This window comes from Saimiri boliviensis, chromosome 6 (assembly GCF_048565385.1).
Source record: "Saimiri boliviensis isolate mSaiBol1 chromosome 6, mSaiBol1.pri, whole genome shotgun sequence".
NCBI classification, from domain to species: domain Eukaryota; kingdom Metazoa; phylum Chordata; class Mammalia; order Primates; family Cebidae; genus Saimiri; species Saimiri boliviensis.
Window position 1 is genome coordinate 101,282,981 of NC_133454.1, and position 15,009 is coordinate 101,297,989.

The following is a 15,009-nucleotide window of genomic DNA, read 5'->3' on the forward strand; positions in this document are numbered from 1 at the left end:
GTTTTATCCTCTATTGGTTGTTGAAATTGCTGTTCATTTTAGTATTTTCCACAAAATATTTTTTAAAAATAGTCATTATTCAAGTGATTTATATAAACCTGAATGACAGCACATATACTACACTGCTCTGTTAATGTTCTGTTACTATCTTTTTTTTTTTTTAAAGAAAGAAAGAAAGAGGGGGAGAGAGAACAGGAGTCTTGCTCTATTGCCCAGGCTGGAATGCAATCTAAAAATAGGTATTAAAAACCTCTTTTATGCCGATAGTTGTGCTTAACAGCGGAGACAGGAAGGAATAAGGGAATAAAATAACGAACAGCCAACCAATATTTCATTTAAGTCTGGGAAATACTATGGAAATGCTGAAGAGTGATTTACTTCCAATTATGTGGTCACTTTCAAAATAGGTGTAATGTGGTACTGAGAAAAATGTATGTTCTGTGGACCTGGGGTGAAGAATTCTATAAATATTCACTGGGTTTACTTGTTCCAGGTCTGAGTTCAAATCATAGATGTCCCTGTTAATTTTCTATCTCGTTGATCTGTCGAATATTAACAATGTGGTGTCAAAGTCTCCCACTATTATTGTGCGGGAGTCGAAGTCTCTTAATAAGTCATGAAGAACTTGTTTTATGTATCTGGGTGTTCCTATATTGGGTGCATATATATTTATGATCATTGACTTCTGTTGTTGCATTCATCTTTTTACCATTATGTAATGTCCTTCTTTGTTTCTTTTAGTCTTTGTTACTATTAAAGTCTATTTTGTCAAAGATGAAAGTTACAACTTCTGTTTTCTCTCTTTTTTTTTTTCTCTCCATTTGATTGGTAAGTCTTCCACCAACCTTTTGTTTTGAGTCTTTGTGTGTCTTTGCTTATGAGATGGATCTGGATACAGCAAACTGATGAGTTTTGACTTTTTATTCAATTTGCCTGTCTGTGTCTTTGATTGGGGCATTTAATCCATTTAAATTTAGGATTAATATTGATATTCGTGAGTTGAATATTGTCATTTAATACTAGCTGGCTATTTTGCCCATTAGTTGATACAGATTCTTCATTATGGAGATACTCTTTACCTTTTGATAAGTTTTTGGGATGACTGATACTGGTTGTTCCTCTGTATATAGTGCTTCTTTCAGAAGCTCTTGTAAAGCAGGCCTGGTGGTGATGAAATCTCTGAGTGCTTGCTTGTTCATGAAAAATTTTATTTTTCCTTCATTTATGAAGCTTAATTTGGCTGGATATGAGATTCTGGGTTGAAAATTCTTTTCATTGAGGATATTGAATATTGACCCCCACTCTCTTCTAGTTTGTAGGGTTTCAGCTGAGAGATCTGCTGGGAGTCTGATGGGCTTCCCTTTATGGGTAACCTGACCTTTCTCTCTAGCTGCACTTATAATTTTCTCCTTTATTTCAACCCTGGTGAATCTAACGATTATGTGTCTTGGGGTTGCTCTACTTGAGGAATATCTTTGTGGTGTTCTCTGTATTACCTGCAGTTGAGTATTTTCCTGCCTTACTAGGTTAGGAAAGTTTTCCTGAATAAAATCCTGAGGAATATTTTCCAGCTTGGATTCATTCTCTTCATGACATTCAGGTACATCTATCAAACGTAAATTAGGTCTTTTCACATAGTCCTATATTTCTTGGAGACTTTGCTCATTCCTTTTTACTTTCTTCTCTAATCTTGTCTTCTCGTTTCATTTCATTAAGTTGGTCTTCAACCTCTGAAATCCTTTCTTCTGCTTGATCAATTCGACTGTTAAAACCTGTGCATACTTCGTGGAGTTCTCCTATTGTATTCTTCAGTTCCATTAATTCACTTATATTCCTCTCTAGATTGTCTATTCTCGTTAGGATTTCATCAAATCTTTTTTCAAGGTTCTTAGTTTCTTTACATTCAAGGTTTTTAGTTTCTAGAACATGTTCTTTTAACTCACAGAAGTTTCTTATTATCCACCTTCTGAAGCCTAAATCTGTTAATGGAACGCACTCATTCTCCATCAGGCCGTGTTCCCTTGTTGATGAGGAACTATGATCCCCTGTAGAGGGAGAGGCATTCTGATTTTGGGTATTCTCAGCCTTTTTAGGACTGTCTATCTTTTTGCTTTGTTTTTGAGACAGATTCTTGCTCTGTTGCCGAGGCTGGAGTACAGTGGCATGATCTCAGCTCACTGCAGCCTCAGCCTCTCAAGTAGCTAGGATTATAGGTGGGAGCCACAATGCCCAGTTAACTTTTTGTATTTTTGGTAGAGATAGGGTTTTGCCATGTTGCCCAGGCTAGTCTTGAACTTCTGGCTTCAAGGGATCCACCTGCCTTAGCCTCCCAAAGTCCTGGGATTACAGGCATAAGCCACCTCACCCAGCCTACGGTCTGGTTTTGTTTGTTTTACTGTACTTTGTCTCAGACACATGCTATAAACTCAACTCATCCTGAACCTTCTCTAGGAAGATGTGAAAGAGGTTACTTCTACTCTTTGGTTTTCCAAATAGAAATATTTTCTTACACAAAAAATAGCAAAACTACTCATGGCTTGTTTTTTAAAAAGACAAACCATGGAAACATGTAAAGAAAGAGATACAAACTACTCTCCACTGTGCCTTTTTTTTTAAGGCGGTCTGGGATCTCCATTGCCCAGGCTGGAGTGCAGTGGCACCATCACTGCTTACTGCAGCCTCCACTTCCTGGGCTCCAAGGATCCTACCACCTCAGACTCAAGAGTAGCTGGGACTACAGGCACGCACCACCACACCAGGCTAATTTTTGTCATTTTTGTAGAGATGCAGTTTCACCACATTGCCTGGGCTGGAAACTCCTGGACTCCAGTGATCCACCCACCTGGGCCTCCAAAGTGCTGGGATTACAGGTGTGAGCCACCGCACCTGGCCATACTAAGTCTTGATACTGGCCTAAAACATGCTTTCAGTTCAATATGGGATGGGTTACAAGATTTGGAACTATGGGTTGCTCCTTTTCTGTGGTGTAGCTTTAAGTATATTCCTAAATTTGGTATACCAATGTTTAAATTAAAAAGCAGATTCTAAAGTGAAATCAAAATTATCTAGGTTGTTGATCATTTTAGGTCATATATATATATATATATATATATATATATATATATATATATCTGTTCTTCAGATAGGATGAATAATTTAGAGCTGACTGGTTTCAAATTAAAGGAAGATACATTACTGATTGGTCTATTGTTAAACCTTATCTATTTTATGATTTAATCAGGAGTCAACATATTGCTTTACAAAAATAACAGGTCTTGCATATAATTTACCTGTGGGTAAAGTTTACTGTTTTCATCCAAAGTATAGATTTTCTTTAATTTTATTCCTTAAGGTATTTACAATGAGGCAATGACAAAAATCGTTTAAGACATAGAATGAAAAATGAAAGGCATAGTAGAAATGTTTTTCTAAAACCGCATCCAGGATTATCTTTTACCCACCTGCCTTCCCGCATTGTGGCCCAAGCCTGACAGCCATCCAAATTCCTTAAAGTGTGGGTTTTTTCTTGCCTCCACTCCTTCCTGTTCCCCCTTTTGAATTAGTCTTCTTTACATCTCAGTCTGCAGATTGCACTTTAACTTCACTTCAGCTGAACCAGATTAGGGTTTTTTTTTGTTTGTTCCCTTGTTTTGAGATAGGGTCTCAGCTCTGTCACCCAGGTTGGAGTGTAGTGGCACCTACAGCTCACTGCAGCCTTGAACTCCTGAGCTCAAGCAATCCTCCTGCCTAGCTTACTGAGTAGCTGGGACTACAAGCATATGCCACTGCGCCCAGCTAATTTTAATTTTTTTGTAGAGACAAGGCTCTTTGTGGCCCAGGCTGGTCTCGAACTCTTGACTTCAAGAGATCTTCCTGCCTTGACCTCCCAAAGTGCTGGGATTACAGGCGTGAACCACTGTGCCCAGCCAGATTAGGTTTTAATCCTCCGGACCAGATTAAGTGCCCTTGGTTCCTCTAGCATAGCATTTATAACGCTTTGTTGTGGTTATATGATTGCTGGACTTTCTTTGCTGCTGGTTTCTGTCATCTGATAATAGGACTCATGAGTTTTGTTTTGTTCATTTGACAAAAATCATCTAAGACATAGAATAAAAAATAAAGGGCATAGTAGAAATGTTTTTTTAAAACCACATCCAGGATTATCTTTCACCTGCCTGCCTTCCTCCATTGTGGCCCAGGCCTGAGGGCCATCTAAATTCCTTGAAGTATATGGGAATTTGGCATCCCGTGCACTGTCTGAAACATAGTATATTCTCATTAAACATTCGGCAAATAACTGGATATATGAAAAAAAGGGAATATTAAAAAGGTTAAAAACAGGAAAGTATTCATTGGATTGTGTAATAAAGAACTTGAGGAGAATTGCAACTTCAGAAGAATGACTACACAAAAATTTGTATAATATCAAAAACTGATATTTTATGAAAAAGTGAAATGCAGTAGCCATCATATTTTACATTTTGTCCTCACATGCAGAAAGAGCTCATATATTCCTCGATCTGGGGCTTGAGATTCTCCAATAGAATAATTGGGGAAGAAAGTACTATCGAAAGAATTCTTTAAAGCCTGATGTGGTGGTACACCTATAGTCTTAGCTACTCAGGAGGCTGAGGCAGGAGGATTACTTTAGCCCAGGAGTTCAAGGTTGCAGAGAGCTATGATTGTACCACTGCACTCAAGCTGGGTAACAGCCTTAAAAAAAAATTAAGTTTCTGGCTGGGCACAGTGGCTCATGCCTGTAATCCCAGCACTGTGTTCCTGCTGGGAGTCTGACCAAGACAGCCCTACAGAAGGAGGCCACTCCGGAACACAGATGCCACAGCAGGGCCCCTGGAGACTGCTGAGAGTGAGCAGCAAGGAGAACCAGGCGTTCTTAGCAAGGATCCACAGGGGAGCCTTTCCAGAAGAACCCAGGGCACATCGGCCGAGGCGGGGCCGGGATAAGGAACTGCACGTAAGCTCTTGACTGTCTCTTTAAGAAGCCATGACATGCAGGACTCGGGGGTAGTAACTGCCTGCTCCACACTCACGTCCAGCATGCAACTCATCCGACTGGATGAAAAGCCAAGATTTAAAAAAAAAAAAAAAAAAAAAAAAAAAAAAAAAAAGGCAGGTTGACTGCACACGGTCAGAAGTTCAAAATCAACCTGGCCAACATGGTGAAACCTGGTCTCTACTTAAAAAAAAAAAAAAAATAGCTGGGTGTGGTGGCAGGTGCCTGTAAACCCAGCTACTTGGGAGGCAGAGGCAGGAGAACTGCTTGAACCCAGGTGGTGGAGGTTGCAGTGAGCCAAGATCACACCATTGCCCTCCAGACTAGGCGACAGAGTGAAACTCCGTCTAAATAAATAAATAAAAATTGGCCAGGTGCAGTGGCTCATGTCTGTAATCCCAGCACTTTGGGTGGCCAAGGTGGGCAGATCAGGTCAGGAGTCCAAGACCAGACTGGCCAACATGGTGAAACCCTGTCTCAACTCAAAAATACAAAAATTAGCTAGGCATGGTGGCTCGTGCCTGTAATCCCAGCTACTTAGGAGGCTGAGGTAAGAGAATTGCTTGAACCAGGACCCGGGAAGCAGAGATTGCAGTGAGCCGAGATCATGCCACTGCATCCAGCCTGGGCTACAGAGTGAGACTCCATCTCATTCATAAATAAATAAATAAATAAAATAAAGTTTCTGTGAAATGAACAAAACACTCTGGTCTGGGGAGTTTATCTCCTTGAGGAGGGTAAGGAAAGACTTCATGGAAACAATGATTCAGCTGAACCTCAAAGGTTACAAAAACTTAAGAGAGCTGGTGAGGAAAGAAGGCATAATGCTTAGTTTGTTTTCAGGACAATGGTTTCTGCTCCAGTTTTGCCACTAGCTCCATCCTCAGGCATACCATGTGAAAGCTAATCTGAATCCATTTTCTCATCCTGAAAGTGAAGTAAGAAACGCTTTTAAAGCTGTTAATATTAGTTGACTCTAGATCAGGCGTCCCCAAACTACGGCCTGAGGGCCGCATGCAGCCCCCTGAGGCCATTTATCCGGCCCCCTGCCACACTTCAGGAAGGGACACCTCTTTCATTGGTGGTCAGTGAGAGGAGCACAGTATGTGGCGGCCCTCCAACGGTCTGAGGGACAGTGAACTGGTCCCCTGTGTAAAAAGTTTGGGGATGCCTGCTAGATAGACCAGAATGTTGGTAGAAATGCAGAGTGGTTCGGTTAGCAGCACTAGAATAGTAAGAATGGAAAGGTCTTACTACATTTTTCACTATCTTGCAAGACTTATGTCAAAACCATTAAGCAGCTATTTTATACATATACACATACCTTAGCAATCTAGTTCACCTTGTGACACTAACCTAAAATTAATTAGAAACATTGTGTCACCAGTCAATTTTGAAATGCTTAGGGGCTGTATGCACAATCTTCATCTTTATATCTCCAACAGCGCTAAGTATTTCACTCCATAGGTACTTAATAGGTATGTGTTACGTAGATGGGTATCTAAATAAGTTTCTTTGGAATCAAAGTGTTTTCAAGCTGGCCTCTTAAAATAATTCAAAATACCCTATTGTCAGTGGTACATTTCCTGCATTCCTTCTCTGTCTTCAAGAAAAAGCACCTGTCTTACAGTACGAATTATTTTCATATCACTCTTTTTTTCTTTTTTTGAGACAGAGTCTTGCTCTGTCACTCAGGCTGGAGTGCAATGGTGCAGTCTAGGGTCACTGCAACCTCCGCCTCCCGACTTCAAGCGATTCTCCTGCCTCAGCCTCCCGAGTAAGCTGGGATTACAGGTGTCCACCACCATGCCTGGCTAATTTTTGTATTTGTAGTAGAGACAGGGTTTCACCATGTTGGTCAGGCTGGTCTCGAACTCCTGACCTTGCGATCCCCTGCTTCGGCCTCCCAAAGTGCTGCATTACAGGTGTGAGCCACCCCACCCGGCCCTCTTTCTTTTTTTTTTTTTTTCGGCGCTCTTTCATATCACTCTTAATTCTCCTCATTCTGCTTACTTCACAACACACCAGAGTCCATTCTCCCAATTTGTGTTTTGAATTGCTATTTAATTTGTGGAAGTGAATGGGCTATCATCAGAGAGGAGGTATCTTGGAGCAGTGAAGCAAGAGAATTCAAAACATTAGCAACAGGCTAACAGAAAGAACCTGGTTTTAGAATGAAGTTTTAAAATTAGCCTTGTTTACTTAGACTTTATCAATCAATGACTTAAGAACTGTTTAAGGGCCACTTAGTGGGTCTTTATAATGTCAGTCCTCCATTGAGTTTATTATAAGATAATGTTATTTGATTTAAGTAGAAGTCAGGAAGTTAGGGTTTTTCCTAGCTGACGATAATGTTAATGCATTAACATTGTCACAGGAGTTTGCAAACAATCCACTATCAAAAAGATTACACAGTAAAACACCATTTAAAGGCACTACAAAACAAAAACTTGCCTTCTTTTAACTGTGCCTGTATGTTCATGAACAATATTCTGCAATCCAAATGAGAAATACAAGAAGTCCACTAGCATGGTGGCTCAAATGTGTAATTCCAGCACTTTGGGAGGCCAAGGTGAACAGATTGCTTGAGCCCAGGAGTTCAAGACCAGTCTGGTAACAGAGTGAGACCTTGTCTCTACTAAAAATTTTAAAAATTGGCTGGGCACAGTGGCTCACACCCAGCACTTTGGGTGGCCGAGACAGGTGGATCAAGAGGTCAGGAGTTCAAGACCAGCCTGGCCAAGATAGTGAAACCCTGTCTCTACTAAAAATACAAAAAAACTAACTGGGCATGGTGGTAGGCATCTTTAATCCCAGCTACTTGGGAAGCTGAGGCAGAGAATTGCTTGAACCCAGGAGGTGGAGGTTGCAGTGAACTGAGATTGCACCACTGCACTCCAGCCTGGGAGGCAGAGTGAAACTGCATCTCAAAAAGAAAAAAAAAAATTTTTAATTAGCTGGGTGTGGTGGTGTGTACCTGTAGTCCCAGCTACTTGGGAGGCTGGGGCAAGAGAATTGCTTGAACCCGGGAGACAGAGGTTGCCCTGAGCTGAGATGGTGCCATTGCACTCCAGCCTGGGTGACACAGCAAGACTCAGTCTCAAAAAAACAAAAACAAAACAAAACAAAACAAAACAAACTCAATGAATACTACCACACTGGGGGTTAGGGCTTCAATATAAGAATTGCAGGAGTACGAAAACATCCAGTCCATAACAACCACTGACCTAGGTGTCAACCACAGCACAGAAAAGGTGAAAGCCTTGCAGTCATCACTGATTGTCTTAAAATTCCCTCTAGTCTATCCAGAAGCAAGAACATCATTTATTTACACTTTTCTTTCTGCTGTAGGATTTTCAGATGTTCACAGATAACTCCCTTAGCACAGACAATACAGATCAGTAGTAAAGACCTTTGCTACTGAGTCATATTCTTTGAACTTTACGAAGGGAAACATATGCTGTCAGTTCCTAAATAAATCTTACCTTTCCCCGTCTCTCTCCTCTGTCTTCTTTTTGGTCCAAACCACCATCATCTCATGGCAGGACTACTATAGTAATCCCTGAACTGCTGCCTTTCCCTTCCCGTCTGGTTTCTTCTGTCCATTCTCCATGAAGCAGTCTGATTTTCAAACTCTGATTACGTGAGTCCCATTGGAAAGCTATCAGTACTGCCTATTGTTGTAAGGATTAGGGCCAAAACGCTAATGTTTGAGCCATCTAACAGGGCCAGATGTATCTTTCTGCTTTATGTAAAAGGGAGGACAAAAGAAGCAAAAATTGTTTTCAAACACTGAACAATGTGCAGCACAGGACAGTAACCTTGAGAGAAGGGAAACAAATCAGTAGTAAGAAAACAACTCAATTCTTTTTTTTTTTTTTTTTTTGAGACAGAGTCTTGCTCTGTCCCCAGGCTGGAGTGTAGTGGCACAATCTCAGCTCACTGCAACCTCTGCCTCCTGGGTTTAAGCTATTCTTCCGCCTCAGCCTCCCGAGTAGCTGAGACCACAGGTGTGTGCCACCACGCCTGGCTAGTTTTTTGTATTTTTAGTAGAGACGGGGTTTCACTGTGTTGGCCAGGATGGTCTCGAGCTCTTGACCTCGTGATTCGCCCGCCTCGGCCTCCCAAAGTGCTGGGATTACAGGCATGAGCCACTGCACCCAGCCAACAACTCAATTGTTAAAAAGAACAAAGGACCTAAGTAAACATTTCTCTGAAGACATACAAATGACCAGCAGGTACACAGAAAAATGATCAGCATCGGCCAAGCACGGTGGCTCACACCTGTAATCCCAGCACTTTGGGAGGCTAAGATTGGATCATCTGAGGTTAGGAGTTCAAGACCAGCCTGGCCAACATGGTGAACCCTAGTCTCTACTAAAAACACAAAATTAGCTGGGCTTGGTGGCCTGCACCTATAATCCCAGTTACTTGGGAGGCTGGAGGCAGGATAATCACTTGAACTTGTGATTGGGAGGCAGAGGTTGCAGTGAGCCAAGATGGTGCCACTGCACTCCAATCTGGGCAAAAAAAGCGAAACTCTGTCTCAAAAAACAAAAAAGGAACCCTTATTCACTGTTAGTAAGAATATAAATTAGTACAGCAATTATGGAAAACAATATGGAAGTTTTTCAAAAAATCAAAAATGCAGGCCAAGCACAGTGGCACACATCTGTAATCCCAACACTTTGGAAGGCCAAGGCTGGCAGATCACCCAAGTTCAGAAGTTTGAGACCAGCCTGGCCTCAAACCAGCCTGGTAAAACCCTGTCTCTACCAAAAAACACAAAAATTAGCCGGATGTGGTGGTGTGCACCTGTAGCCCCAGCTACATGGGAGGCTAAGGCATGAGAATCGCTTGAACTCAGATGGCAGAGGTTGCAGTGAATTGAGAGCACAACACTGCACTCCAGCCTGAGTGACAAAGCAAGACTCAGTCTCAAAACAAAAAAAAAAGGCTGGGCACGGTGGCTCATGCCTGTAATCCCAGCACTTTGGGAGGCCGAGGTGGGCGGATCACGAGGTCAGAAGATCGACACCATCCTGGCCAACATGGTGAAATCCCATTTCTACTAAAAATACAAAAATTAGCTGGGCATAGTGGCACATGCCTGTATTTCTAGCTACTCAGGAGGGTGAGGCAGGAGAATCACCTGAACCCAGGAGGTAGAGGTTGCAGTGAGCTGAGATCACACCACTGCACTCCAGCCTGGCAAAAGAGCAAGACTCTATAAAAAATAAAAATAAAAATACAACTACCATATGATCCAGCAATCCTACTATTGGATATATATCCAAAGGAAATTAAATCAGTACGTTGAGGAGTTATCCGCATTTCTATGTTCATTGCAGCATTATTCACAGTAGCCAAGATATAGAATCAACCTAAGTGTCTGTCAACAGATGAATAAAGAAAATGTGGCATACATAGTGGAATGCTATTTACCCTTAAAAAAAGAAGTCTTGGCTGGGCACGGTGGCTCATGCCTGTAATCCCAGTACTTTGGGAGACTGAGGCAGGCGGATCACCTGAGGTCAGGAGTTCAAGACCAGTCTGGTCAACATGATGAAATCCCATCTGCACTAAAAACACAAAAATTAGCCGGGCATGGTGGCACATGCCTATAATCCAAGCTACTTGGGAGGCTGAGGCGGAAGAATTGCTTGAGCCCGGGAGACAGAGGTTGCTGAGATTGCACCACTGCACTCCAGCCTGGTGGACAGAGCAAGACTGTCTCAAAAAAACAAAAACAAAAAACAAAGGAAGTCTTGTCATTTTTGACAACAAAGACAAATCTGAAGGACATTATGTTGCATGAAATAAGCAGGCACAGAAAGATAATTACTGCATGATCTTACTAATAAGTGGAATCTGAAAAAGCTAAACTCATAGACATAGAGAGTAAAATGGTGATTGCTACAGCCTGGGAGTGAAGGGATTGGGGAGATTTTGGTCAGAGGACATAAAATTTCAGTGAAACAGGAGAAATAAGTTCAAGAGAGCTATTGTAATCATGGTGACTATAGTTATTAACAATATATACTAAAAATTGGTCAGGTTGCAGTGGCTCAAGCCTGTAATCCCAGCACTTTGGGAGGCTAAGGCAGACAGATTGCTTGATTCCAGGGGTTCGAGACCAGCCTGGGCAGCATGGTGAAACCTTGTTTCTACCAAAAATACAAAAAATTTGCCAGGCATGGTGGCACATGCCTGTAGTTCCAACTACTTGGGAGGCTGAAGTGGGAGAATCACCTAAACCCAGGAATTTGAGGCTACAGTGAGTCAAGATTGTGCCACTGCACTCCAGCCTGAGCAACCAGGTGAGATTGTGACCAAAAAAAAAAAAAAAGAAAAGAAAGAAAGAAAAAGAAAAAGAAAGAAAGATTTTAAGTGTTCTCATCAGGAAAAATGGTATTTGAGGCAATGCATATGTTAAATAGCTTGATTTAGCCACAATGTATACATATATCAAAACATCATGTTGTGTATCTTAAATATATACAGTGTTTACTTTTAAATTAAAAAAAGTTAAAGGCAGAGATTGTCAGATTAGATTTTGGTGGGTTTTTTTTTTTTTTTTTGAGACAGAGTTGCTCTGTAGCCCAAGCTGGAGTGCCGTGGCTTACTGCAACCTCTGCCTTCCAGGTTCAAGCGTTAACTCCTGACTCAGCCTCCGAAATAGCTGGGACTACAGGCATGTGCCACCACACTGGGCTAATTTTTGTATTTTTAGTAGAGACCAGGTTTCACCATGTTGGCCAGGCTGGTCTCGAACTCCTGACCTCAGGTGATGCGCCCACCTAGGCCTCCCAAAGTGTTGGGATTACATGCACAAGCCACTGTACCTAGACTTTGTCAAACTAGATTTAAAAAAAAACTTTGTACACCCTACGAGAAACCTACTTTACTAAAAAGATATAAATACTTAAAAGTAAAGAGATGAAAAAATATATACTATAAAATATATACTATACATAGTAGGTTGAATGGTGGCCCCCCACAAACATATGTCCACATCCTAATCCCCAGAATTTATAAATATGACTTTAGTTGGAAATAGGGTGCTTTTTTTTGTAGATGTAATTAAATTAAAAATTCTGAAATGAGATCATCCTCAATTATCCTAGTTAGTGGATCCTAACTCTAATGACAAGTGTCCTCATAAAAGATAGATGAGAAGAAATGCAGAGGAGAAGGTGATGTGAAAACACAGGCAGAGATCAGAGTTGTGCAGCCACAATCCAAAAAACACCTGGAGCCCCCAGAAACTGGAAGAAGCCAGGCAAGATTCTCTCCTAAAGCCGTTGGAAGGAATGTTGCACAGTGGACACCTTGATTTCAGACCTCCAGCCTCCAGAACTGTAAGAGAAGAAATTTCTGTGGTTTAAGTCACCACATCTGTGATGATTTGTTATAGTGGCCCCAGGAAACTAATATACCATGGAAATGCTAACCACAAGAAAACTGGATGGCCTATATTACTGCAAAAGTAGACTACAAAGCCCAGATTAAAGACAGTCATTTCATAATGACAATGGGGCCAATGTATCAAGAAAAATTAATAACAGAGCTCCAAAATACATGAACCAAAAACTGATATAAATGAAAGGAGAAAATAGCCGGGTGCGGTGGCTCATGCCTGTAATCCCAGCACTTTGGGAGGCTGAGGTGGGTGGATCACCTGAGGTCAGGAGTTTGAGACCAGCCTGACTAACATGGGAAAACCCCGTCTCTAGTAAAAGTACAAAACTTAGCCAGGCATAATGGCACATGCCTGTAATCCCAGCTACTTGGGAGGCTGAGGCAGGAGAACTGCTTGAACCCAGGAGGCAGAGGTTGCAGTGAGATGAGATCATGCCATTGCACGCCAGTCTGGGCAACAAAAGCGATACTCTATCTCAATAAATAAATAAATAAATAAATAAATAAATAAGAGAAAAATAACAAACCTACAACTATTGATGTTATTTCAACATCCCTCTCAATAACTGATAAAACAAGTAGGCTGAAATATCATTAATGATATAGATGACTTGAATACCACTATCAACTACCTTGACCAAATTGATATTTGTAATACGCTATGCCCAACAACAGCAGAAGACAATCTTTTCAAGTATATAAATAATGTTTTTCCAACATGGATCATATTCTGGGTCATAAAACAAGCAATAAATTTTAGTGGACTCAAATTATATACAAGGTATGTTCACTCTCTGACCACAATAAAATTAAATTATACAACAATACCAGAGGCTCACCGCAACCTCCACCTCCCAGGTTCAAGCAATTTTCCTGCCTCAGCCTTCTGAGTAGCTGGGATTACAGGCACATACTGATATGCCCAGCTAATTTTTGTATTTTTATTAGAGACAGGGTTTCAACACATTGGCCAGGCTGGTCTTGAACTCCTGACTTCAGGTGATATGCCTACTTTGCCCTCCCAAAGTCCTGGGATTACAGGCATGAGCTACCATGTCCAGTCCTATTTTTTGTCAGTTTTTGCTTCATATATTTTGGTGTTCTGTCATTAGGTACATATATAATTGTTATATATTCTTGGTGGATTGATTCTTTTATCATTATAAAATATCCCTCTTTATCTCTAGTAACATTTTTGTTTGTTTATTTTATTTTTAGAGACAGAGTCTTGCTGTGTCACCCAGGGCAGAATGCAATGGCATGATCATAACTAACTACAGCCTTGAACTCTTGGGCTCAAGCAATCCTTCTACCTCAGCCTCCCAAGTAACTGGGACTATAGACACATGCCACCATACCTGGCTAATTTTTTTTTTTTTTTTTTTCTGAGAGACAGGATTTCACTATGTTGCCCAGTCTGGTCTGGAACTCCTGACCTCAAGCAATCCTCCAGCCTTGGCCTCCCAAAGTTCTGGGATTACAGACATAAGCCGCCATGCCCAGCTGACATTTTTGGATTTAAAGTATATTTTTTCTTATAGCAGTAACTCCAGCTTTCTTGTGATTGCTGTTTCTATTATATTTGTCCATCTTTTTACTTTCAATACATTTATATTTTTAACCTCTCTAGTAGACAGAATATAGTTTGATCATTTTTATTCAATTTGACCACCTCTTTTTTTGAAATGTTGAATCTATTCACATTTAATGGTAATATTGATATATTTACTTCCTCCGTGTTTTTTGTTTTCCATAAATCTTGTCTCTTTTCCTTTATTCTTTATTATTTTCTTTTATGTTAAGTAAATATTTTCTAATGTAGCATTTAAATTTCTTTCATTTTTTTCACTATATTTTTTTGTGTTTAGTGATTGCACTAGAGTTTGTCGTATACCTCTTATTAGAATCAGCTTCAGATTTACACAAGCTTTATTCTGATGATACACAGAAATGTTACTATTACATAGCTCTATTCCTTTTCCCCACTTTCGTAATATTATTGTCACATATATATTACATCTCAATATAACCAGCCAACAATACATTTTTATAATTATTACTTTACCATCTGTAGTCATTTTCTTAGCCCAATGCACCTTTGCTCATACACCTTTTGCTATTAATGGCAAATATAATTCACATATATTACATTTCTGTATGTTATAGGCCCAATAATACATTATATACATATTACACAATTGCTGTTTAAATCACTTAACAGAAGAAAGGAAATATGCATGTATACTCTCTTTTTAACTTATATAATTACCTTTACAGGTGCTCTTTATTTTTTGGTGTGAATTTGAATTATCATCTGGGATCATTTAATGTCAGCCTGAATAACTTCCTTAAGTATTTCTTGTAAGGCAGTCTGCTAGCAACAATTTTTCTCAGTTTTTGTTTATGTGAGAAAGTCTTTATTTCACCTTCATTTGTGAAAGATGGCTTTTCTAGATACAGAATTCTCAACTGACCTTTTTTTTTTCCTTGCATACTTTGAATATGTTGTCCCACTGCCTTCTGGCCTCAATTGTTTCTGTTGTACATTCAGCTGTTAACCTTATTGAATTTTT